Source organism: Mustelus asterias, chromosome 25 (genome assembly GCF_964213995.1).
Source record: "Mustelus asterias chromosome 25, sMusAst1.hap1.1, whole genome shotgun sequence".
NCBI classification, from domain to species: Eukaryota; Metazoa; Chordata; class Chondrichthyes; order Carcharhiniformes; family Triakidae; genus Mustelus; species Mustelus asterias.
In genome coordinates, this window is record NC_135825.1 from 47,442,625 (window position 1) to 47,466,401 (window position 23,777).

Consider the following 23,777-nt stretch of genomic DNA (forward strand, 5'->3'; position numbering starts at 1 on the left):
GCATTTTCCCTATGACAGATGTTAAACTGCTTTCTGTCTCCCTGATTTCTTGAATGGAGGAATCACATTCACTATTTTCCAATCTGATGGGATCTTTCCAGAATCTAAGAAATTTTGGAAAATTAACCCAATGCATCTCAGCAGCCTAAGATAAAGTTCACCAGGACCTGGGGATTTGGCAGCGTTTAATTCTAATAATGTTCTCAGTATCCTTTCCCTGGTGATTGCAGTTGTTTTAGGTTCCTCTCCCGTCACCTCTTGATCTACAATGATTTCTGGGGTTTTATTTGTATCCTCTAAAGCAGCGGTCTCCAATCCGGAAGCGGCCCGCTGCGGGCCGGATGTGGCCCGCGGGCCATAGTTTGGAGACCCCTGCTCTAAAGTGAAGACTAACACAAAATATGTGTTCAATACATCTGCCATTTCCTGAATTCCTATTATTAATTCACCAGACTCCACCCTCTCTGGAGGACCATCACTCATTTTAGTTACCCTTTTTCTTTTCTAAATAACTGTAGAAACTCTTACTACCAGTTTTTATATATCTAATTAGCTTCCTCTCATAATCTAATTTATTTTTTTTTAGCCGCACTTTGCTTTTTTTAGATTCTGTCCAATCCTCTGACCTGCCACTAATTTTCATGGCATTGTGTACCTTTTCTTTCAAGTTGATACTATCTTTAACTTCCTTAGTTACCCATGGATGTTGCATCCTCTCCTGAAGTCTTTCTTTTTAATTGGAGTGTATCTTTGCTGATCGTTATGAAATATCTCCTTAAATGTCTGCCACTGTATCTCTACTGCCCTATCCCTTAACCCAGTTTCCCAGTTCACTTTAGCCTGCTCTGAACAGCATAACAATTTTGAGGGGCTGAATGGCTTATTAACTAACACTAAAATGCTACATTGTCATACTTGGAAGGATTAATGAGGAACATTGCTTTTATTCCCTGAATGTCCCCATTGCTTGAGTAATTTTGGAAGTTCTTGGAGTGCTGTCTTGTCTTGCCTCACCCCATAATTGTCTTCATTTAACTTTAAAACACTAGTCTTATGCCCACTCTTATCTCCCTCAAACTGAATGTGAAATTCAATCAATTTACAAGACTAACAAATATTGGCCTTATCCGCAAAAGGATTGAAATACAAACATATGGAGATTATGTTATATTTATTTAGACACTGAGTAGGCCCACTGCATTCAATTCTGGACTCCGCACCTCAGGAAGGATATATGGCCTTGAGGTGGTGACATGCAGATTCACCAGAATGATGCCAGGGCTAAAAACATTAAATTATGAGGATAGGTTGTATTCATTAGGTTTGTGTTCCATTTAGTATGGAAGATAAATAGATGATGTAATAGAGATGTTTAAGATGATGAAAAGAGTTGATTGGGTAGATAGAGATTACTTCCTCTGCCGGGGGGAGTCCAGAATAAGGGGGTATAATCTTAGAAGTAAAGTTACACTATTTAGGGGTGATATCAGAAAGCACTCCTCCACCTAAAGGGCAACCTCCCTTCAAAAACTATTGAGGCCAGTGTCCGGTTGAACGTCTGAGATTGATAGATTTTAGTTAGGCAACAGTACTGAGGGAAACATGGGGAAATTATTGAACTGGACAGCATAACGATTTTGAGGGGCGGAATGGCTTATTAACTAACACTAAAATGCTACATTGTCATACTTGGGAGGATTAATGAGGAACATTGCTTTTATTCCCTGAATGTCCCCATTGCTTGAGTAATTTTGGAAGTTCTTGGAGTGCTGTCTTGTCTTGCCTCACCTGTAAACAGTTTCTAGAACGGTCACTGAAGACATTAGCATTGCTGGCTAGAGGATTGCGATCTCTTATTGCGATCAGATTTCTTTTGTTGGCAGGCAGTTCTTGCTGTTGGAGGAACTGGGTGTGCTGAATAGCTTCTTACGCGCTGCTGTATCACAGTGAGCTTTTGTATTATTGTACCTTCTCTTAGTCCTGCAACAAACGATGGTAAAGAGTTGGCGCCAGTAGTTACTTTGGGACACCAGACTTAATTGCGTTCTTGTCTAAAGATACAAAGTAAACACTTAATGAAACTAAAGTCCTCTAGGCAACAGCATGCCAGCCTTTCGTTGTCAATTACATAAACATTATCATATTATCGTGTGCAAGGTGTTCTTAGATTTTAACCCATTCACCACTACCATTGACGGTATTGACATTGTGCAGGTCATGGTTATACAACATTATACAATGGTAGAATCATACAGCACAGAACGAGGCCCATTGTGCCTCCCTATCTCTGTCACATCCTCCAACCCTACAACCCTTCAAGAGCTCTGCATTTCTCCAATTCCGCCCTATTGTGCATCCCTAATTTCCTTTAGTTACACCAATGCTACTTATACTTGTTGGTATCTGACAGTGGACCTGTAAGAAATAGGCAATCGAAGCAGATTCTCTGGTGTCTTTGGAAGGAATGGGTTTGTTGGGAGAATGACCTTTATATCATACATCTTGAAGATTCTCAAGATTTTATGCGAGTCACCCCAGGTTATGAACGGGCGGGTTGACAACCCTCCAGGATTGTCCTGGAGCCTCCAGGAATTATGCTGGATGACGCAGTGAATATCCTGGGAGCACACCAACTACCATAGTTTATTACAGGGCAGCACAGTGGTTAGCACTGCTGCCTCACAGCACCAGGGGCCTGGGTTCGATTCCGGCCTCAGATCGCTGTCTTTGTGGAGTTTGCACATTCTCCCCGTGTCTGCGTGGGTTTCCTCCGGGAGCTCCAGTTTCCTCCCACAGTCCAAAGATGTGCGGGTTAGGTGGATCGGCCATGGTCAATTGTCCCTTAGTGTCCCAATATGTGTAGGACAGGAGTAGCCATGGTAAATGTGCAGGTTGTGGGAATGGAGGGTGGGCCTGTGTAAGATGCTCTGTCAGAGAGTTGATATGGACCCGATGGGTCGAATGGCCTCTTTCTGCTCTGTCGGGATTCTATGGGAAAATCAGAGGAGTTCTAAAAGAACGTGTGCTTTTTTTTCATTTGTTGAATTCTTCCATTTATTAGTTATTAATGTCAGAGATGGGAAAGTAGAGGCTATTTGACTGGGCAGGGGGTTGGTGATGGCTGGTCATGTGATGAATGCTTTTGGATTACATCCGCCCAGAGTTGGCAGCCATTGTACAAGTGTGTGCATGAGACAGGGTCAATGTAAAGTTAAAAGAAAGCTGTTCATGTAAGAACTTCCTGAAGCTTCGATGATGGTTCATTTAATTTACCCAGTTATTAACCGGGTTCTATAGGCTGAGAAGGGACTCACATTTATCAGGGGCATGGATTTCAGTTCTGAGTTGTTGGTGTTTGGGCAGAGAGGCAGCAGAGGAATGATTGTTATTCTGGGCAGGGAATGGAATTCACCAACACTCTAGCCCTTGATTCCTGTCCAGCCTTCCCTATGTGCATTTGGACATCCAATGGGGAGAGAGAATTGGGCTTGCTGTGGCGTTATTCTCCTGTCTAATAATTTTGAGACACACATTTATGAATAATGAGCAGTTGAACACGAAAAGGGGGAACAGTTAGCACTGGTGGTGAAACTCTCCCTTGTAGAGTTGACATCTCCAACAATGCAGCGGAAGGGCGGGAGAGAGAATTGCCAAGGAAATGAATAAAATCTTCATCATTCAAGACGATTCATTAATAATTGGGTGATATTCCCAGAAATAAAATCAGTAGAATCTACAATGTACAAAGCCGGACTGTGGAAAAAGAACATGGGTGTAGGTTAATTGGATAGCTCTATGAAAGAGTGGCACAGTGTAACCTGCAATTATACAGTGCCTTTGGCACATCAGACACATCAAGAGTGTTATTGGAGCCACTTGGAATCCTTGGACAAAGGCTGGTTTTAAGGAGCATCTTCAAGAAGGGGAGAGAGGTTTAGGGGGGTAATTTCAGACCTTAGGGCCTAGGCAGCTGAATGCATGCCTATAATTGATGGGACAAAGGAAATCAGGAATGCACAAGAGGCCGGAATTGGAGGAATGCTGAGTTCTCAAAGGTTTGTAGGGATAGAGGATGTGACAGAGATAGGGAGGCACAATGGGCCTCATTCTGTGCTGTATGATTCTACCATTGTATAATCAGGCTGGAACTTGCAGCAAAGAGGAAAGATCCCATTCGCTTCTCCAAGAGTGACGCTGTAGCAATTATGGATATTTATGTTTCTTATTTTGGAGCTGCCTGAAGAGAAAATAGATCCTAGAAATGACAGCAAGTCACTCTGCCTCTTTAAGCCCATTCTTGAGAGGCAACATTTACATTTTCTCCCTCCATCACCAGTGTATTGTGGCCACAGGTTGTGCTATTTACAGGACACACTGCAGCACCTTGCTAAGGCTTCCTTGATAGCATCTCTTGAATTGCAATCTCCAACATCTAGAAGGTAAAGTTGCTACAGTCCCAGATAGCCATAGGCTGCTCTCCGCTTTGAGCAGGAGAGCTGACTGGTGGTGATTTAGCCCGAGGATCACCACACCTAAGGCGAGGGGCAAGGTTGAGAAGGCGGATCTTCATGAATAACCTCAGCCGGTAAGGGAATTGAACCCACGCTGTTGGCTTCACTCATCATGAGCCAACCATCCAGCCAACTGAGCTAACTGACTCCCCATCTAAAAGGGCGAGGACATTAATACATTGGAATGCTGTCACTTCCAAGTTCCATTCCGAATCACACACTGTCCTACCAATCCTTTATTGTCAGTGTGTCAAAAACCTGCAACTCTCTAATAGAATTATGGGGTACCTTCACCACAAGGACTGGAGCAGTTCAAGATGGGATATGATTACAAGAATGGGGCTCTCCATTACCTTCTCAAGGACAAATAGGGATGGACAAGGAATGCTGGCCTTGGCAAAGACACCCATGTTCCAAGAATGAATTATAAGAAAAATTGTAAGCAGCAGTGAGGAGTGAAGTAACGAAAAGTCCACTGAGTGCATTGAGAACCCATCATTCTTACAAGCATCAAGCTCCCTAAGTCTGATATAACATTCAAGGTGGAGTAATGCTTTGACCCTGACCCAAAAAATGTGACTGAGCTTCAGGCCAGAAGAACATTCTGACTTTACCGCTATGACATTTTTCTGTTCCACTGGAGCAGTTTTACTGAAACTCTGGCCACAAAACAGGAACACCATTTAGGCACTCAGGCTTTATACAAATGAAGTCAGAGTCTAGATCCAGGAGCGTGTTCCCATCGAGTGAAACTAACTTCATTGTTAATGTGTTAAAAAAACAAAGGAATAAAAATAAGCAAATCACTGGAAACACATAGTAGCTTACTCATACTGAAAGTGAAAGTCATTAATTGCTCAGGAACTTTTATCTAACCTCATATGATTTCAGCTCTCCAGTAGTTCTGTTTGCTCTCTTAGCCTCCTAGAGCCGGTTCAATTCAGTTCCCTGGCAGCGTGAGTTAGTTTAAATGTACTCTCACTGTCGTCAAGAATGCTGCTGCGCCCATTCTGAATGCAGAAAGCTTGAACTTCATTAAAGCGATGAGAATTCCAAAGATTCGCAACTCTTTGAGTGAAAGGGAGGACTAGTGCTTTTTTGAAGAATTTAACAGGATATCAGCACAAGCAGGGTGATTTCAGGGGACGCAGTGGTGTGGTGGTATTGTTGCTGGACTGGTAATCCAGAGACCCAGGGTAATACTCTGGGGACCCAGGTTCAAATCCCACCACGGCAGATGGTGAAATTTGAATTCAGTAGAAATCAGGAATTAAAAATCTAATGATGACCATGAAACCATTATCGATTGTTGTAAAAAACCATCTGGTTCACTAATGTCCTTTAGAGGAGGAAATCTGCCATCCTTACCTGGCCTGGCCTACATGTGGTTGACTCTTAAATGCCCTCAGGGATGGGCAATAAACGTTGGCCCAGCCAGCAACGCCCACGAATGAATTTACAAAAGATATTAAGGGTAAATCCAATGTTGTGGAGAAATATAATGATAATACATTGAGGCTGCAGGTTAAATGAGTGGCCAGTGGAGTATAATGTGAGGAAGAGTGATGTTATTCACTCTGGTTGTGTGGATTGAAGAGCAGAATGTTTTCAAAAGGCATGAAACTTGTAAACGTTGCTGTTCAGAGGGACTTGGGTGAGGTTCTATAAGCAATACTGAAAGTTAGCATGCAGGTACAGCAAGCAATTAGGAAGGCAACTGGCACGTTGGCCTTTATTGCAACAGGATTGGAGTACAGGGATAAAGAAGTCTTGCCCCACTTGTATCAGGGTTGGGGGGTGACGATTACTCAGGAATGATCCCACTATTCTGTGCATGGTGTGATCATTCCATGTAACTGATGACATGCAGTGATACCCAGGCATCATATTCAATGGGAAATGTCTGGTTTGAATAGATTGTCTGTGTTGTTTCAGTGCAGAGCATGCTACACAATATCCTGAGCTGTTAGGGAAATCCACTGTGGGGAAATTGTTCAAAGGAAGTGGCGGTCTCCAGCTATGGTGTCTAATTTGTTAAGATCTTGGTTTGTTTACTTGAAAGGAAATGGTCGGAACATGAAATATCTCTCATGGTGTGAACCACAGCGTTTTATCACTGATCTTCAGGTCAAGCTAAGAATCTGAACTTCTTCCTTTGTGTTTAACAACTCATGTTAAAAATCTATCAACATAGAAACCTCATGGTTTCATCCAAAGTTCTGGTTCTTATCAGACTGAAAGTTAAAATTTCTAACAATGTACATTAACTTGTATTAGACCAATTCTATTTTTCATGTGATTTTTTTTTATTATTCTCAGTCTCAAAACCACCATCAAAAAACCTTCTTCAAAAATAAAGCTGGCTGATCCATCTAACCTGTACACCTTTGGACACTAAGGGGAAATTTAGCATGGCCAATCCACCTAACCTCCACATCTTTGGAGTGTGGGAGGGAACTGGAGCACTCGGAGGAAACCCATGCAGACATGGGGAGAATGTGCAAACTCCACACAGACAGTCACTCAACAACATTGAACCTGGCGGTGTGAGGCAGCAGTGCTAACCACTGTGCCACCGTGCTGCTATGTGGCGTAGTTACAATGCTGTTCGGACGGGAGTTACAGGATTATGATTCAGCAGCAGGGAAGGAACAGCAATATAGTTCCAAATTGAGGATTAACAACAATGACACTAGAAATATGGGGTTACAACTATCAGGAGAAGGAGTACAGCCTGGTTCTCTTTTCTCTTGGAAAGAGAGTGAGGATTGACATAATAGAGATCTTTAAAACTATGAAAGGTTTTGAGAAAGCAGACACAGAGGGCCCGATTTTAACATCACTTTGCACCCATTTTCGAGTGCGAAATCTTGGTAAATTAGGGTGTGAGGTGAAGCGCATGATCCGCACCTGCCTCTGCACCGGTTCCCCCTTTACCAAGGCCCAAAAATGGCCGCGATCGGGACCGCGCCCAAAACGGGTGCAATTGACTTAATGGGCTGCACGCCCAACCTTACTGGCACTTCCCCCTTTACCACCACGTTCGCCCATCCGGAATCGGCACGAAACAGACATGCTCCATATAAGACTGATTCGGGCGCTCCAGCTAGTGAGGAGGTAAGTGCTGAGCATCCGACGGCTCTTTGCTTGAGATCGTGGAGGGGGCACTGCCACTTTGCCTGAGATCAGTGAGGGGGAAGAGGGGTCTGTTGCCATTCTGCCTGAGATTAGTGAGTGGCAAGGGGAAGAGGGCGCCATCGGTCCGGGTGGCAGGTGGGTGGGGGGATAAGGGGGTCAGTTATGTTGAGGGGGTGGGGCAATGTCTGTGGGGGCCAGTGGGAAGCATTATCCGGCCCGGGAGCGATGTGGCAGGGGAGAGCATTCTATCATCTTTTTGTCTGCGCATGTGCAGTTGGAGGCGCCGATCGGAACTGCATGATTTCAGGCACGTTAAACCCCGTCCACAGGCTTCTGCAGCGCGACTCAGAATCACTGATATTTCTTCAGGCAGAGTGCGTATGGGGGTGACAGAGAACGGGTCTAAAAGTTGGATCTGAAACACTCCCACTTTCAAGTCCGCCCAGCACTTAGAATCAAAATAGTAAAATAGGGCCCAGAGTGTTTCCACCTATGGGAAAGAGTAAAACTATTATACTACTATAGTAAGACTATTGCTGTAAGGTAACCAAGGAACCAAATAAGAAGTTTAGAGGAAACTTTACCCAAAGATTGATGAGAATGTGGAACTCGTTGCCACAGGGAGTAGTTGAGATGAATAGTATAGAGGGGCGGCACGGTAGCACAGTGGTTAGCACTGCTGCTTCACAGCTCCAGGGACCTGGGTTCGATTCCCGGCTCGGGTCACTGTCTGTGTGGAGTTTGCACGTTCTCCCCGTGTCTGCGTGGGTTTCCTCCGGGTGCTCCGGTTTCCTCCCACAGTCCAAAGATGTGCGGGTTAGGTTTATTGGCCATTCTAAATTGCCCCTTAGTGTCCCGGGATGCATAGGTTAGAGGGGTTAGTGGGTAAATATGTAGGGATATGTGAATAGGGCCTGGGTGGGATTGTGGTTGTGCAGACTCGATGGGCCGAATGGCCTCTTTCTGCACTGTAGGATTCTATGATAGATGCATTGAGGGGGAAGTAATTTGAATATTTGATGGACAGGGGTATAGAGGATTATCTGATTGAATTATATGAGGCTTAAGTGGAACATTAACACTGGCATGGAGTGATTGGACTGAAAGCCATGTTTCTGTGCTGACTATTCTACATAATTCTATGCAATTAAAGATCTATCAACTTTCTGCCAATCATCAGTAAATTGATGACAGGAGTCATGAAATGCCAGACACTCGCCAATAACCTGCTCACTGATACTCAGTTTAGGTTCTGCTGGGACCATTTGTCTCCAAAATCCAGCAAGACTTTAATCCAGATCCGGACAGGAGAGCTGACTGCCAGAGTCAAGGCGAAAGTAGTTCTACCCTCGACATTAAGCTGGCATTTCGTTGAGTTTGGAGAATCAAGACACCCTGGTGAAACTGAGGATGAGGAGGAAAAGGAAAATAATCTGACGTCTGCAATCAAACTCACAGAACAATGAGAGTGCGCGGATCAAAGTTAACACTGAAGTTTGATAAGGGAGGTATGAAGGTGGCCATTGAAAGGTTAAACACTGTCGCGACAGCTCAGTCATGCAGTCAGGGATATTTGCATAGAACAAGCAGTTCTCTTCTGCAGCTTGTAGGCATCGATTCCTTCAACTGCAGAGATAAACCTAGATCTTCAGCACCCCCACAGCTCACTCCGGAAACCACACTGGTGTTAGCAGTAACATGCCCAGAGCACTACCACCAGATGGTAGCGAATTCCCAAACCCGGGATTTTTAAAGAGAAACTGGCCAGAAAAATCACCAGGTCCTGAAACAATGCTTTCCCTTAGTCAAAATCCAGAAACGCAATGCAAGGATATTTTGACGGTACTTGTATTTTTGCAACATTATCGCTTAAAGAACAAACACCGTGATTAGATGGGGCTTTAACAGGAGGTCCTGTGGTTCAGTGGTAGCTCCTGTACCTCTGTGTTCAAATCCCACTGCAGGAACTCATGGCCAAGGAAGGTGTGTTCATAACTTAGCCAAAAAGGTTGAGGATCAGTCTGTAAGTCCTTCCAAATGCCCTAATGGCAGGCAGTAAGAGTGGGACGACTTCCTGCTCAGCCACTTACTGAAGGCAATGACAAACCACTGCAGTACTTTGCCCAGTATCGTTATAGACCAATCCAATGGAAGTTTGTATTTATAAAAATATATTTTATTCATAGAATATCTGAAAGGACATTACAAACATTCCAAAATGACTATCACACAAAGTTTGACAATATTCAAGCTCTTTACATACATCAAGTTTCACTCTGAGATGCTTCAGTACAACCAAAGAAACATTACAGACATTTCAAAATGGTCCCTACAAATGGTGTAAAGGTAATTAAAAGTTGTTCATGTAGAACAAGTTGCACTCCGAGGTGCTTCAGTGAGATAATGTAATACTCACTGTATGCACTCAGAGAGTCATTCAGGCCGAGGGGGTTCCCCAGTCCAATGGAAGTCCATGGTTCCCAATGCCGTCTTCGGGCACAGTACCTGAGGAAGGAGGAAGGTGCTTTAAAGCTCAACACAAACTATCCAATTTAAACAGAACAGAGCTATGAGAGTGTTAAGATGCAAGTGTTTGAGAATGAATGTGTGTGCATAGTTTTTATTATTTGCAACTTTATAGTGAAATATTGCTGATGTCACATTTCATTCTACATGGCGGGGAGGTGTTTGGGGAGACATGTTTACGTCAAATGTTGATTCTTAAATCACCGTCTGGAAACAGGAATTGGATTTTTAAAAAGATAGGTCGGAATTATCGGGCCGTTCATGCCCCGCTGCCACTGCAAGTGAGGACGGAGAATTTGACACTCAGGAAGACAGGAAGACTAGCAATAGCTTTAACCTGCCTCAGCACTGAAAGTTAGAAAGGCAGTTTTGGCCAGCAGATACACCAAGCTATATCTGAAATAATTTAATTGATTTGATTTATTATTGTCACATGTATTAGTGTACGGTGAAAAGTATTCTTTCTTGCGCGCTATACAGACAAAGCACACCGTTCACAGAGAAGGAAAGGAGAGAGTGCAGAATGTAATGTTACAGTCATAGCTAGGATGTAGAGAAAGATCAACTTAATGCAAGGTAGGTCCATTCAAAAGCCTGACAGCAGCAGGGAAGAAGCTGTTCTTGAGTGGGTTGGTACCTGTCCTCAGATTTTTGTATCTTTTTCCCGACAGAAGAAGGTGGAAGAGAGAATGTCCGGGGTGTGTGGGGCATTGATTATGCTGGCTGCTTTTCCGAGGCAGTGGGAAGTGTAGACAGAGTCAATGGATGGGAGGCTGGTTTGCGTGATGGACTGGGCTACATTAACGACCCTTTGTGGTTTCTTGCGGTCTTGGACAGAGCAGGAGCCATACCAAGCTGTGATACAATCAGGAAGAATGCTTTCTATGGTGCATCTGTAAAAGTTGGAGAGAGTCATAGCTGACATGGCAAATTTCCTTAGTATTCTGAGAAAGTAGAGGCGTTGGTGGGCTTTCTTAACTATAGTGTCAGCATGGGGGGACCAGGACAGGTTGTTGGTGATCTGGACACCTAAAAACTTGAAGCTCTCAACCATTTCTACTTCGTCCCCATTGATGTAGGTGAACTCTATCTCATAGAGATCTGTAAACTACTTGTAATGCTAACAGACTATCATTTGGCCAAATCTATCCTACTCTGTAACCTATACTTGCGTGTGTGAACTTTGAGTGAAGGTGTGAGTGCTTGTGTGTGTGTGTTTGTGTGTGTGTGTGCAGAAGTCGGAGCATATTTTAAAATTATTTTTACCCAGATCCTCACCTGGCCATTATGATGTGGTGTAAATCCCTGTGTTGTTAAGAGAGGAGTTCCAGGGTTTTGACCCAGCGATATTGATGGAATGACAATATAGTTCCACGTCAGGATGGTAAGCTGTTTGGAGGGGACTTGCAGGTGCTGGTGTTCCCATGCATCTGCTGCCCTCATCCTTCCTGGTGGTAGAGGTTGTGGGTTTGGAAGGTGCTGTCGAAGGAGCCTTGATGAGTTGCTGGTGTGCATCTTGTAGATGGTACATGGTGCTCCCCACACTATGACTACATGTACTATGTCAAGGAGAAGGCTCACTGTGATCTTCTAGGTGCAGCAAATGGGAACTCCAGCTGGGTTTCCATTCTCTGCCCAGTGCTATATAAATGATAACAAGCCTAATTCTCCTCGGGTTCAGATCGGTTGATTGAGGATGGGGCAGGGATCAATGATGCCTGGCCAAAGTTATGCACCTCAGTACCACAGAGCAGTGTACTGAGGCATCAGTAGAACCATTTCTTCTTTCTGACTGGATCGAGCTCTTTATTGCATCATGAGAGGAGGTCATTCCTGTGAACCTTCCATCATGGAAAGTCCAGTGGGGTCATTTGCTGCCACCACATTGAGTAGAAAATCATTTGCAAAACTTGTGCCAATTGATCACTCAACAACCCTTCAAGGGAAAACCAGAGAAATGTTTCAAGATGCGGACAATACACAGCAATGGGGAGCATTTTGGATTGCTCTCCTGAAGAGCTGGCACAGAGATGATGGACCGAAAAGCCTCCTGCTGAATGGTAAATTTCTATAATTCCACATTACATTGGTTGTTTCTAAACCAAACAGACTTCACACAAAACAGTGTGGCTTAGCTAAAAATGCTGGAAATACACAGCAGACCAGGCTGGCAGAGTGGTTACAATTTTGGCTCTGATCTTTCACCAGAGGCCTCACTTTGTACATACTTCCAGCATTTTCTGTGGTTTTATTTTAAATTTTCAGCATTGTTGGTTTTGTTTTAATCCCCGTGACTTGGAATTCTAGACTTGAATTAACTGCGGAGCCCAGTGCGGGATTGAAAATGCACCCGGACTGGAAGTCGAATATTTAGTCAGCACGATCGGATTGTGGTGATACTTGATTCTCTATTTCCAAAGGATTCGGTTCTGGCTAAAGCTACTTTTGAAAATGTTCCCAGTCAAATAAACAAGTTAGAAGGACATTGAGTAGTACCCACCCCATCCCCGTCAACAACAGATCATTGCTGAGAAATTAAACTAGCTTCTCAGTATTTAAAATCTCCCCGTCCTAACTGCTCACTCTGTTTTCACAGTAACTTCATTGCAGTGTTAATGTAAATCTACTTGTGACACTAGTAAATAAACTTGCTGAAAATACGAGGGGCACCAGGTCTGGATCTCTGGCTGCCAACTCTCCAGGGTTGTCCTGCAGATTCCTGGAATTAAAGATTAATCTCCTCGGATGCCACTACGAGCAACCTGAGGGGAATTTAAAAAATCTTCTTGGCTTCAAAACAATTGTAGGCTTATTTTGCAATTGCTTTGAACATTGTTGTTTATTAGTTATAAAAATATTGGAGACAGGAAAATGTCTGCCTGGCTGGGAGGGTTGTTAAAGTGGGAGGTCATGGAATGAAGCCTGCAGGAATAAACCAGCATTGGCAGCCTTACCCTGAACCCTCTGCATACTCCCCTCTATAACACTTCACAAAGCAATATAGACTCTGGTTCCTTCCCATTGACTATTCATGGACAATGGTTGATTAAGGTGGAAGAATGCAGATTGAGAAGAGGGAAGTCAGGATTCTTCCTGACTGACTGATTGCTAGGCCAAAGGTTTCTCTCATTGCTCTCTTTCTCACAAACCTTTGTGTTTCTATGTATTTTGTTTGAGCCACCCTGGCCAACCTTCCCCTGAATTTCCTTCTCTTTTTCCCCCCCAAATGTATTGGAATAACTCTTCCGAGACTGGTGTCCCTGCATCAAATTTAAGTTTAAGTTTAAGTTTATTTATTAGTGTCACAAGTAGGTTTACATTAACACTGCAATGAAGTTACTGCAAAAATCCCCGAGTCGCCACACTCCGGCACCTGTTCAGGTACACTGAGAATTTAGCATGGCCAATCCATCTAACCAGCACGTCTTTCGGACTGTGAGAGGAAGCCGGAGCACCCAGAGGAAACCCACGCAGGTAGGGGGAGAACATGCAGTCTCCACACAGACAGTGACCCAAGGCCGGAATTGAACCCGGGTCCCTGGCGCTGTGAGGCAGCAATGCTAACCACTGTGCCACCATGCCAACCATATCACTGGGTCACAAATCACTCATCATTGCTATGTAACATTAAGGGACATTTTATCACCATGTGTCACCACAGACATACATGGACGCCCCAGGATAGATGCACGATCATAGCAACAAGACAATGTGAACACAAATGTGCAGCTCTCCCTACCTCCTTTGATCTTCACGCCTTTCTGAATCTCATAGCTTCAAAACCTGTCACTTAACCATTCTGTTTTCATTTGCACCATTTTCCCTTCTCCATTTGATGCTGTTACTCGATATGTCCTTGACCTGTCAATGAAGGTTCCCAGTTAAAATGTCAGAGTTAAAATGTAATTACAGTTAACTTCCAAATATTCAGTTGACGCAATGAAATTTTTATTGATCAAAGAAATTTGAACCCAGTCTTCATGCTGCCAACTGTTGTGACACTATAACTTCAGTTACTCACCTTTCTGCACACTTAATATAACCACTTCCCCCAGTATAACACTGCTCATTTTATCACTTGCTTTCTGATTCCTTTCCAATCGTGTCAATGTCTGAGACCTCTGAGTGGCGGCTTTTCACCCTGATTCCCCAACTGAGAAAGAAGTGATACCCAGCTAGATTCTAATGAACTACACACATTAGGTCAGTGCAATTGGCCATGCATAATCTCAACCAATGCATATACTCGACATTAGCCATATGATCAATCCAGTTTATACTGTCCGTAAGGGTAGAACACATGGGAAGCGGCTTATTGGTGTTGATTGTGGGTTCTTTCTGTATTTACACCATTCTTTGACTTGCTTGTTTTCATCATCACTCAAACCACATCAGTGCACAGCCAAACACTAGCGAAAGTTTAAAGTTTATTTATTAGTGTCACAAGTAGGTTTACATTCACACTGCAATGAGGTCACTGTGAAAATCCCCTAGTTGCCACACTCCGCTGCCTATTCGGGTACAACGAGGGAGAATTTAGCATGGCCAATGCACCTAACCAGCACGACTTTCGGACATCACCTTTAAAGAGCTGCCACTCAGATTAAAGAAGGCGGCTGTATGAAGGGAGAATTTCAGGGTTTATACCCAGGCACGATACATGAGGGACCAGATTGCTGGACCTGGGCACCTCATGGTGTGTCCTGTTGGTCCGACTTGTTCATAAAAGTTGATGGGCAGAATCTTGAGCCCAGACTCTCTGTGCGTGGGACTGACAGGGCATGCTCAAAATGCAAAGAGTTTGGAAATATGTGATTCTTGCCAGCGAGATGCTGTTTAGCAACTTTGGACGATACGCAACACGCTGTGGAACATTGGGATCATCATTTTTATAGATTAGCGAGCACTCATTCCAGATATTGAGCCCGCACCGAATATTAAGCAGGTGTTAGCAAGACACCACACCAGCGTCATTTACAACAGTTCTGTAGAAGTGTGAACTCAGGGCGGGTATTAGAGATAAGCACTCAGGCAGCCAATTCTCCTCAGCCTGTCTGAAGGGCACCAGGGAGAACACTGGGGGATAAGTGCATCTTGGAGCTGGGTTCACTCTTGCCATATGGGGAGGCGGTGGGGGGGGGGGGGGGTGGTGGTGGTGGTGGTGGTGGGGGGAGAGGTGAATTGGCGGGTCAGGTGCTATGAGAAAATGGAGGCTGAACGGTATTCTTCCCCGTGGTTTACAGGGGCAATAATGTGGGGATGAGGCTGTTGTGTCAGATGGGATATTGGGAGGAAGAGCAGATATTAACACAGTGAATGGGAAGTTCCTGGGTGGAAGTCACAGAGGCATGTCGGGATAAGGGTCAGGGTTCCATGCCTCTCCCTGAAGTTATGTGCTCCCTTCCGCTGCAAGCAGGGAGTTGTGAGTGTTAGAAATGGATTGTGTGTAGAAGAGGGAAGGACAACATTTATGGAGGGTGTTGTGTTTTTATAATGACACAAAGTATACATATAAAATGTACAATTACTCATAAGGGATAAGGTAAATAGGTTGTATGTTCATTTATTTGGAGTAGGCACATGGATAGAAAACTCACATGCAAAAGTGAAACTAAAACTGGATCACATGACACACTTCCCTTCTGGTGATGTCATGCTGCAGAGCCCTAAGAGGCAGAGGGTGAGTGTGATTGCTGTGTGTGAAAGGGCAATAGGATGAGGCTGAGTGTTCGCTGTTCAGACGGGGATGTGAAGAGGTGCCGGCAGGGGGAGGAATGAACAGAGCTGCAAGATATGTTTGTCTGAGCCACTGTGCCGGAGGATACTGGGCAAGTCAGAGTGTGGGGCTTGGCACCTGATGCCACTCACCTCACCCACCCTCCCTGAGGTCTTTATCTTGCACAGTCTCCTGGTTGGAAGGAGCACACTCCTGCTTCTGACATCTTCACCCTCTCCCATCCACGCCCGCCTGGCTCCTCTCTTCCTGCTGTCCCCATTTCCTGCAGCAGAACCTCCATGTGAGAACGAGAGACTCAGTAAGGAGTTGAGTTAAGGGGTGGGGGAGGGGAGGGGGTGGGGAATGGGATTGGGGAAGAGAGGCATTCCGTTCCCTTCAATTAATAATCCTTCCATGGACAGATCATACGCACCATCCCGCCCACCCTTCCTGATTGATTGGAAAAGCTGGAAGTTTTTTTGGCTCATTAAAGGGCCCCCAGGAACACCCACTCCAGCAGCAGGCGGGGTCCTGACCCGCTTTAGGTTCTGCTGTTTGCTCAGGGACTATCAGTTTAAAATGATCTCTGTGGCAAGGCACACATGAAACTATGTGAGGTTAATTATAAATTAACTAACTGGGCAGGAAATGAAAACTAACATTTGAGACCAGCATTGCACCCAATTGTGTCAGTTACTGGATGATAGATTCGGTTAGGGTTGTCCCTTATGTAGAGAAAAGTTCTTTAGGAAAGATTAGCCCGTTATCAGATTGTTTCCATTGAGAAAGCAGACACAAAGATTTCCACTCTGATATAATGTTAAACAATCAGTACATCAAGCCAGAAAGAGTAACTCAATAGTTGATTTAATTTCTGCCCGTTTTGAGTTTGTTGGCACCAGCTGCATTGGCAGTGTGGCTTTACAATTTACCTTGGCATCAATTGACAAAGTTGGTTCCCGATGTGGTAGACTGTTAAAATGCTGGGTATGATCATTGTTGAGGAGGGAGGGCAGTACAAGATGTGGTTCAAGGAAGATGTCCCGCCACGTCGAGCACAGAGAGTGAGGCAGGGGTGGCACAGTGGTTAGCACTGGCTGCCTCACAGTGCCAGGGGCCCGGGTTCAATTCTCGGCTTGGGTCACTGTCTGTGCGGAGTCTGTACGTTCTCCCTGAGTCTGCGTGGGTTTCCTCCGGGTGCTCCGGTTTCCTCCCACAATCTGAAAGACGTGCTGGCTAGCTGGATTGGCCATGCTAAATTCTCCCTCTGTGTACCCGAACAGGCATGATGTGGAGATGCCGGCGTTGGACTGGGGTAAACACAGTAAGAAGTTTAACAACACCAGGTTAAAGTCCAACAGGTTTATTTGGTAGCAAAAGCCACACAAGCTTTCGGAGCCTTAAGCCCCTTCTTCAGGTGAGTGGGAATTCTGTTCACAAACAGGGCATATAAAGACACAAACTCAATTTACATGAATAATGGTTGGAATGCGAATACTTACAGCTAATCAAGTCTTTAAGGTACAAACAATGTGAGTGGAGAGAGCATCAAGACAGGCTAAAGAGATGTCTATTGTCTCCAGACAGGACAGCCAGTGAGACTCTGCAGGTCCAGGCAAGCTGTGGGGATTACAAATAGTGTGACATGAACCCAATATCCCGGTTGAGGCCGTCCTCATGTGTGCGGAACTTGGCTATCAGTTTCTGCTCAGCGACTCTGCGCCGTCGTGTGTCGCGAAGGCCGCCTTGGAGAACGCTTACCCAAATATCAGAGGCCGAATGCCCGTGACCGCTGAAGTGCTCCCCAACAGGAAGAGAACAGTCTTGCCTGGTGATTGTCGAGCGGTGTTCATTCATCCGTTGTCGCAGCGTCTGCATGGTTTCCCCAATGTACCATGCCTCGGGACATCCTTTCCTGCACAGGCACCAGAGCGTGGCGACTAGGGGATTTTCACAGTAACTTCATTGCAATGTTAATGTAAGCCTATTTGTGACACTAATGAATAAACTTTAAATGTTAATAACAGAACAAGCTGGTAAATGGCATCAGGACATTATGGGATAGATATTAGGATTGAGAATTCCTGAGGCAGAGCTTGTCAGGACAGCAGCACAGGTCAGGAATTCAGTTCTGGATTAGTTTGAATGGAAGGTAATCATGGTCAGAATTGTAGACCTTAGTGTCCTGATTTGGAATATGCAGCCCTGTTATTTGTCTCTGTGCCAAATAACACAGCATATCATACTGGTAACATGTTCCAGCAGCGTCAGTGTCAGAGTCATGTTTCAATCAATAACTTAAGAGACTAATATATCAAATCATGAGATATAATCCACTTGTTACACTCACATTGCTAATGCTGCCACTCTGAACCTGTGGGTAACCGCACTCTCTGGGAATCAGCAGCTCTGCCTAGTTGCAATTGCTTGAACCTACCTGAATATCATTTGCTCTTTTCCAGTGGTCCCAACTGTGAATGGTCAGCGACCAGACCAAAGGCCTTTCAGTCATGGAGAAACCTTCGCACATTCTGAAACAACACTCTGGAAATATATAAAAGAAACAAAAGAATGCATATTATTACGAGGAACTAATAAGGTTGCAGCCCAATCCCACTGTGACTAATATCTCAGAAACATTGCAGTGTAGTGCCCCATTGATCATCAATTCTAACCGGCAGCCCCTTCCAGATTCCCTGCATCCTCAGCATCTTGTGGAGATGCCGGCGTTGGACTGGGGTAAACACAGTAAGAGTTTTAACAACACCAGGTTAAAGTCCAACAGGTTTATTTGGTAGCAAAAACCACTAGCTTTCGGAGCGCTGCTCCTTCGTCAGATGGAGTGGAAATCTGCTCTCAAACAGGGCACAGAGACACAAAATCAAGTTACAGAATACTGATTAGAATGCGAATCTCTACAGCCAACCAGGTCTTAAAGATACAGACAATGTGAGTGGAGGGAGCATTAAGCACAGGTTAAAGAGATGTGTATTGTCTCCAGACAGGACAGCCAGTGAGATTCTGCAAGTCCAGGAGGCAAGCTGTGGGGGTTTCTGATAGTGTGACATAAACCCAGGATCCTGGTTTAGGCCGTCCTCATGTGTGCGGAACTTGGCTATCAGTTTCTGCTCAGCGACTCTGCGCTGTTGTGTGTCGTGAAGGCCGCCCTGGAGAACGCCCACCCGAAGATCAGAGGCTGAATGTCCGTGACCGCTGAAGTGCCCTGTTTGAGAGTAGATTTCCACTCCATCTGACGAAGGAGCAGCGCTCCGAAAGCTAATGGTATTTGCTACCAAATAAACCTGTTGGACTTTAACCTGATGTTGTTAAAACTCTTACCGTCCTCAGCATCAAGCAGGGACTAAGCTCTGACCAGCGGGCTGACCCTGGACACATAGGCCCCAGACACCAAACACAGGGCAGGCTGTAACACCTCTGAGCACAAAGCAGCCCCAGGCTTTGAACCTTGAACTCTAACCAGGTAACAGACTCCAGAGTCCAGCTGCCAGACTTACTCTAGATCAGTGATGGGCAACCTAGGCTAGTGACTGGGCCGCAGGAGTGGCCCTCCTTCATCTCAGTGGGCCGCAAGATTGAAATCAGGTTTGTTCACTAAGCATGATTTTTTTTTAAAGTTTATTTATTAGTCAAAAGTAAGGCTTACTTTAACACGGCAACTGTGAAATTCCCATGAATGATCCCATGAATAAGATGAAATACATTTAATATACGCCAAATATTTCATAATGACTCACAGAAAATGCTTAATCATTTATATATCAATAGAATGATCAACTTCAAGTGGTCAAAGCAAAGGAAATATTTACACTTTTGATGCAGAGTGAGTGTACGGATCTCACGGTAAATGTTGTGAGCGATCAGCACACACCTCACTTCACTTGGCCTTGCTTTGCGTGTGAATCACTTCAGTTACACAGGTAGGAAAAAAGCTACACGGACAGAAATCAGTGGAATGTGGCAACTCTGCGCGTGGGCAAAGGTCAACAAAATGTCTCGTGACCCCGATGGGCCGCACGTGGCCCCCGGAGCCAGAGGCTGCCCACCACTGACATAGACTGACTGTGGCTTTCCGGCCTACACAACAGGCCCCGTTCTGTTCAGCTGATGAACAGTTGTCAGGCTGTGGTTGCCACACTCGGGATTCCATTTGGCAAACTGATGCACCTCAATGAGCACCCGGAAACAAGGCTTTAGAACTGAAGGCTTTAATACATTAACAATGAAACTACTAACACAAATTCACCCGTTCAGACTGAAGGGGTCCTGCCGGAGCAGGGGGTCTTATACCCTGCCACCGGAGGCGGGACCCCACTGGAGTGTGCCATGATAACACTTAGGACAGGTAAACACCCTATCCCAACAACATAGTACAACCCCCATAACAACAACACCCTAGCCCAACAGTAACACAATAACAACCCCAGTGGTGAACCAACGATGGTTCACCACATTCACCCCTCCTTTAGGAACCAAAGGTGGCGGGGTGGATGAAAACAGACAATGACAAAAAAAAATAACAGGATTCACAAGTCCAGACGGTCTGGAGGACCACACCGACGCTGCGATCTTCTCAACACCGGTTGCGAAACCGGAGCAGGTGCTTGCGGTGGCTCTCTCAAAACAACATCTGGCTGTCCCCTCAAAGACTCCCGGGCCGGCCGGCCCTGATGAGGCGATGGTGTAGGGGATCCTGGAACGTTTGGTGGTGGTGGTGGTGGTGATGATGGTGGCGCCGATCTCCGAGTCTCAGGCAAGCTGTACATGGGAGTAAAAGTGTTATGCACTGGTCCCGGTGCTGACCGCGCCACGTCTGGGGAAGTAATGAGGAGTAGTGGATCTGTGACTGGGGGAATAGGAGCGACAGGAGTTGCTACGTCCCCTGCGGGCGCCAGGTCTCTAATGGAGACAGTGTCCTCTCGCCCGTCAGGATATGCCACATAGGCATACTGAGGGTTGGCGTGGAGGAGTTGGACCGGTTCGACCAAGGGGTCGGACTTGCGAGCCCTCACATGGCGCCGCAGAAGGACGGGTCCTGGGTACGTCAACCAGGCTGGCAATGAGGTCCCCGAGGACGACTTCCGAGGGAATGAGAACATCCTCTCGTGGGGAGTAGCATTGGTTGCCGTACACAGGAGGGAGCGGATAGAATGGAGCGCAGTTGGAAGGACCTCCTGCCACCGGGAGACTGGAAGGCCCTTGGATTTCAGTGCCAGTAGGACAGCCTTCCAGACTGTAGCATTCTCCCTTTCCACCTGTCCGTTACCCCTAGGGTTGTAGCTCGTGGTTCTACTAGAGGCAATCCCGAATGAGAGCAGGAATTGCCTCAAGTCGTTGCTCATGAACGACGAGCCCCTGTCGCTATGAATATAGCAGGGGTACCCGAACAGGGTAAAAAGCTCACTGAATGCCTTGATGACGGTGGCAGTCGACGTGTCCGCACAGGGGAAAACAAACGGAAACCGGGAAAATTCGTCTATTATGTTAAGAAAATAGACATTCCGATCCGTTGAGGGAAGGGGGCCCTTAAAATCTACACTCAGCCTCTCAAAAGGGCGAGTGGCCTTGACCAAATGTGCCCGGTCTGGTCGATAAAAGTGTGGTTTGCACTCTGCGCAAATCCGACAACTTCTAGTAACTGACCTGACCTCCTCCACCGAGTAGGGTAGGTTGCGGGCTTTTATGAAGTGGTAGAGTCTGGTGACTCCAGGATGACACAGATCATTGTGGAGAGCCTTCAAGCGGTCCTCCTGCATGATGGCGCATGTTCCGCGCGAGAGGGCATCCGAGGGCTCATTGAGCTTCCCTGGACGATACATAATATCGTAATTATAGGTGGAGAGCTCAATTCTCCACCGCAAGATCTTATCGTTCTTGATCTTGCCCCTCTGCGTGTTACTGAACATAAACGCCACGGATCGTTGATCCGTGATCAGGGTGAACCGCTTACCTGCCAGGTAATGGCGCCAGTGTCTGACTGCCTCCACAATGGCCTGAGCCTCCTTTTCCACCGCTGAGTGCCGAATCTCTGGGCCTTGAAGGGTGCGGGAAAAAAACGCGACGGGCCTGCCTGCCTGGTTTAGTGTGGCGGCTAGGGCGAAGTCCGATGCATCACTCTCCACCTGGAAAGGGATGGATTCATCCACCGCGTGCATCGTGGCTTTCGAGATGTCGCTTTTCAAAACCTTGAAGGCCAATTGGGCCTCCGGCGTAAGTGGGAAGGTCGTGGACTTAATGAGCGGACGAGCTTTGTCCGCGTAGTTGGGGACCCACTGTGCATAATACGAAAAGAACCCGAGGCATCTCCTCAGTGCTTTCGTGCTAGCGGGCAAGGGAAGTTCAGTGAGTGGGCGCATACGGTCTGGATCAGGGCCAATGACCCCGTTTTCCACCACGTATCCGAGGATGGCTAACCTATGCGTACGGAATACGCACTTCTCCCTGTTATAGGTCAGATTCAGGCGAGATGCAGTGCGTAGAAAGTGTTGGAGATTCGTGTCGTGGTCCTGCTGGTCATGGCCGCAGATGGTGACGTTATCCAGGTACGGGAAGGTAGCCCGCAACCCGTTCTGGTCCACCATTCGGTCCATAGCACGCTGGAAGACCGAGACCCCATTGGTGACACCAAATGGAACCCTGAGGAATTGGTATAGACGACCATCCGCCTCAAAAGCCGTATATTGTCGGTCCTCTGGGCGGATGGGGAGTTGATGGTAGGCGGACTTAAGGTCTATGGTAGAAAACACTCGGTACTGCGCAATCTGATTGACCATATCAGAAATGCGCGGGAGAGGATACGCATCCAGCTGCGTGTATCTATTAATGGTCTGACTATAGTCGATGACCATCCGAGGTTTGTTCCCGCTTTTGACTACCACGACCTGCGCTCTCCACGGACTAGCACTGGCCTGTATGATCCCTTCCTTGAGGAGCCGCTGAACCTCAGATCTAATAAAGATCCGGTCCTCAGCGCTGTAACGCCTACTTTTAGTAGCGATGGGCTTGCAGCCAGGTACCAGATTTTTAAAAAGGGATGGTGTCGTGATCTTCAGGGTGGATAGATTGCACGCGGGGCGCTTTGGGCAATTTGGAGGCTGCGGCTGGTTCCCTACTGCCAGTGAAGGGAGTGGCCCACCGTACTGTAGGATCACACTCCTCATGTGGGCCATAAAGTTTAGTCCGAGGAGAATTGGCGCGCAAAGGTGAGGTAGCACAAGGAGCCTGTATTGCTCGTAAACTGTGCCCTGTACCTCAAGAGTTACCATACATCGTCCTTGGATCGGTACAGACCGGGACCGTGATGCCATGGAAATTGTCTGCTTGGCAGGGAGAACCCGGAGTCCACACCTTTTAGCAGTTTCAGGGTGTATGAAACTTTCGGTGCTCCCACTGTCAAACAGACAATTTACAGTTCTGCCACTAACCTTTACCTCCATCATAGAATGTTCCAGTCTGTAATGCCTGGTCTGATCCAGAGAGATCGACGCCACCGTTGGCCCCTGGGCGTCACTGCATGCTGCCGATGTGGATGCTGAGGACCCCTGCTGGTCGCTGCTGCATGCTGCCGATGTGGATGCTGAGGACCCCTGCTGGTCGCTCCTAGTCGTCGTGGACCATGATGGCCGCCCCCATGAATCGCATGTGGCCGAGGGCTCCAAGCGCAGCGACTCCTGGTGGTCTTCCTCCTCCTCTGTCTGCCACGATGGCGCCGTCCTGAGATCGCACGTGGTCGGACCTCGTGGGTACTGCAGCGCCGAAAGAGATGGTCTCCGTTCTGGAGGGTTACAAGCTGCACTGCCGTTTTTAGGTTTGGACCTGCAGACTTTGCTGTAGTGGCCTTTTTTACCGCACTGGCTGCAGATTGCCGT

General features: G+C 46.3%; 1 long non-coding RNA gene across 1 annotated transcript in view; it reads right to left on the reverse strand.

Annotated features, from left to right (window-relative positions):
* Positions 1 to 1,894: 1,894 nt before the first annotated feature.
* LOC144479155 (uncharacterized) overlaps positions 1,895 to 23,777 on the reverse strand; it is a 67,134-nt gene continuing 45,251 nt past the window's right edge. Inside the window, exons 3-6 of the long non-coding RNA XR_013495477.1 lie at positions 18,242 to 18,435; positions 13,915 to 14,036; positions 10,066 to 10,154; positions 1,895 to 1,980 (exon numbers count right to left, since the gene is read on the reverse strand). This is a non-coding gene — a long non-coding RNA (uncharacterized LOC144479155). The remainder of the gene's footprint in view (positions 1,981 to 10,065; positions 10,155 to 13,914; positions 14,037 to 18,241; positions 18,436 to 23,777) is intronic.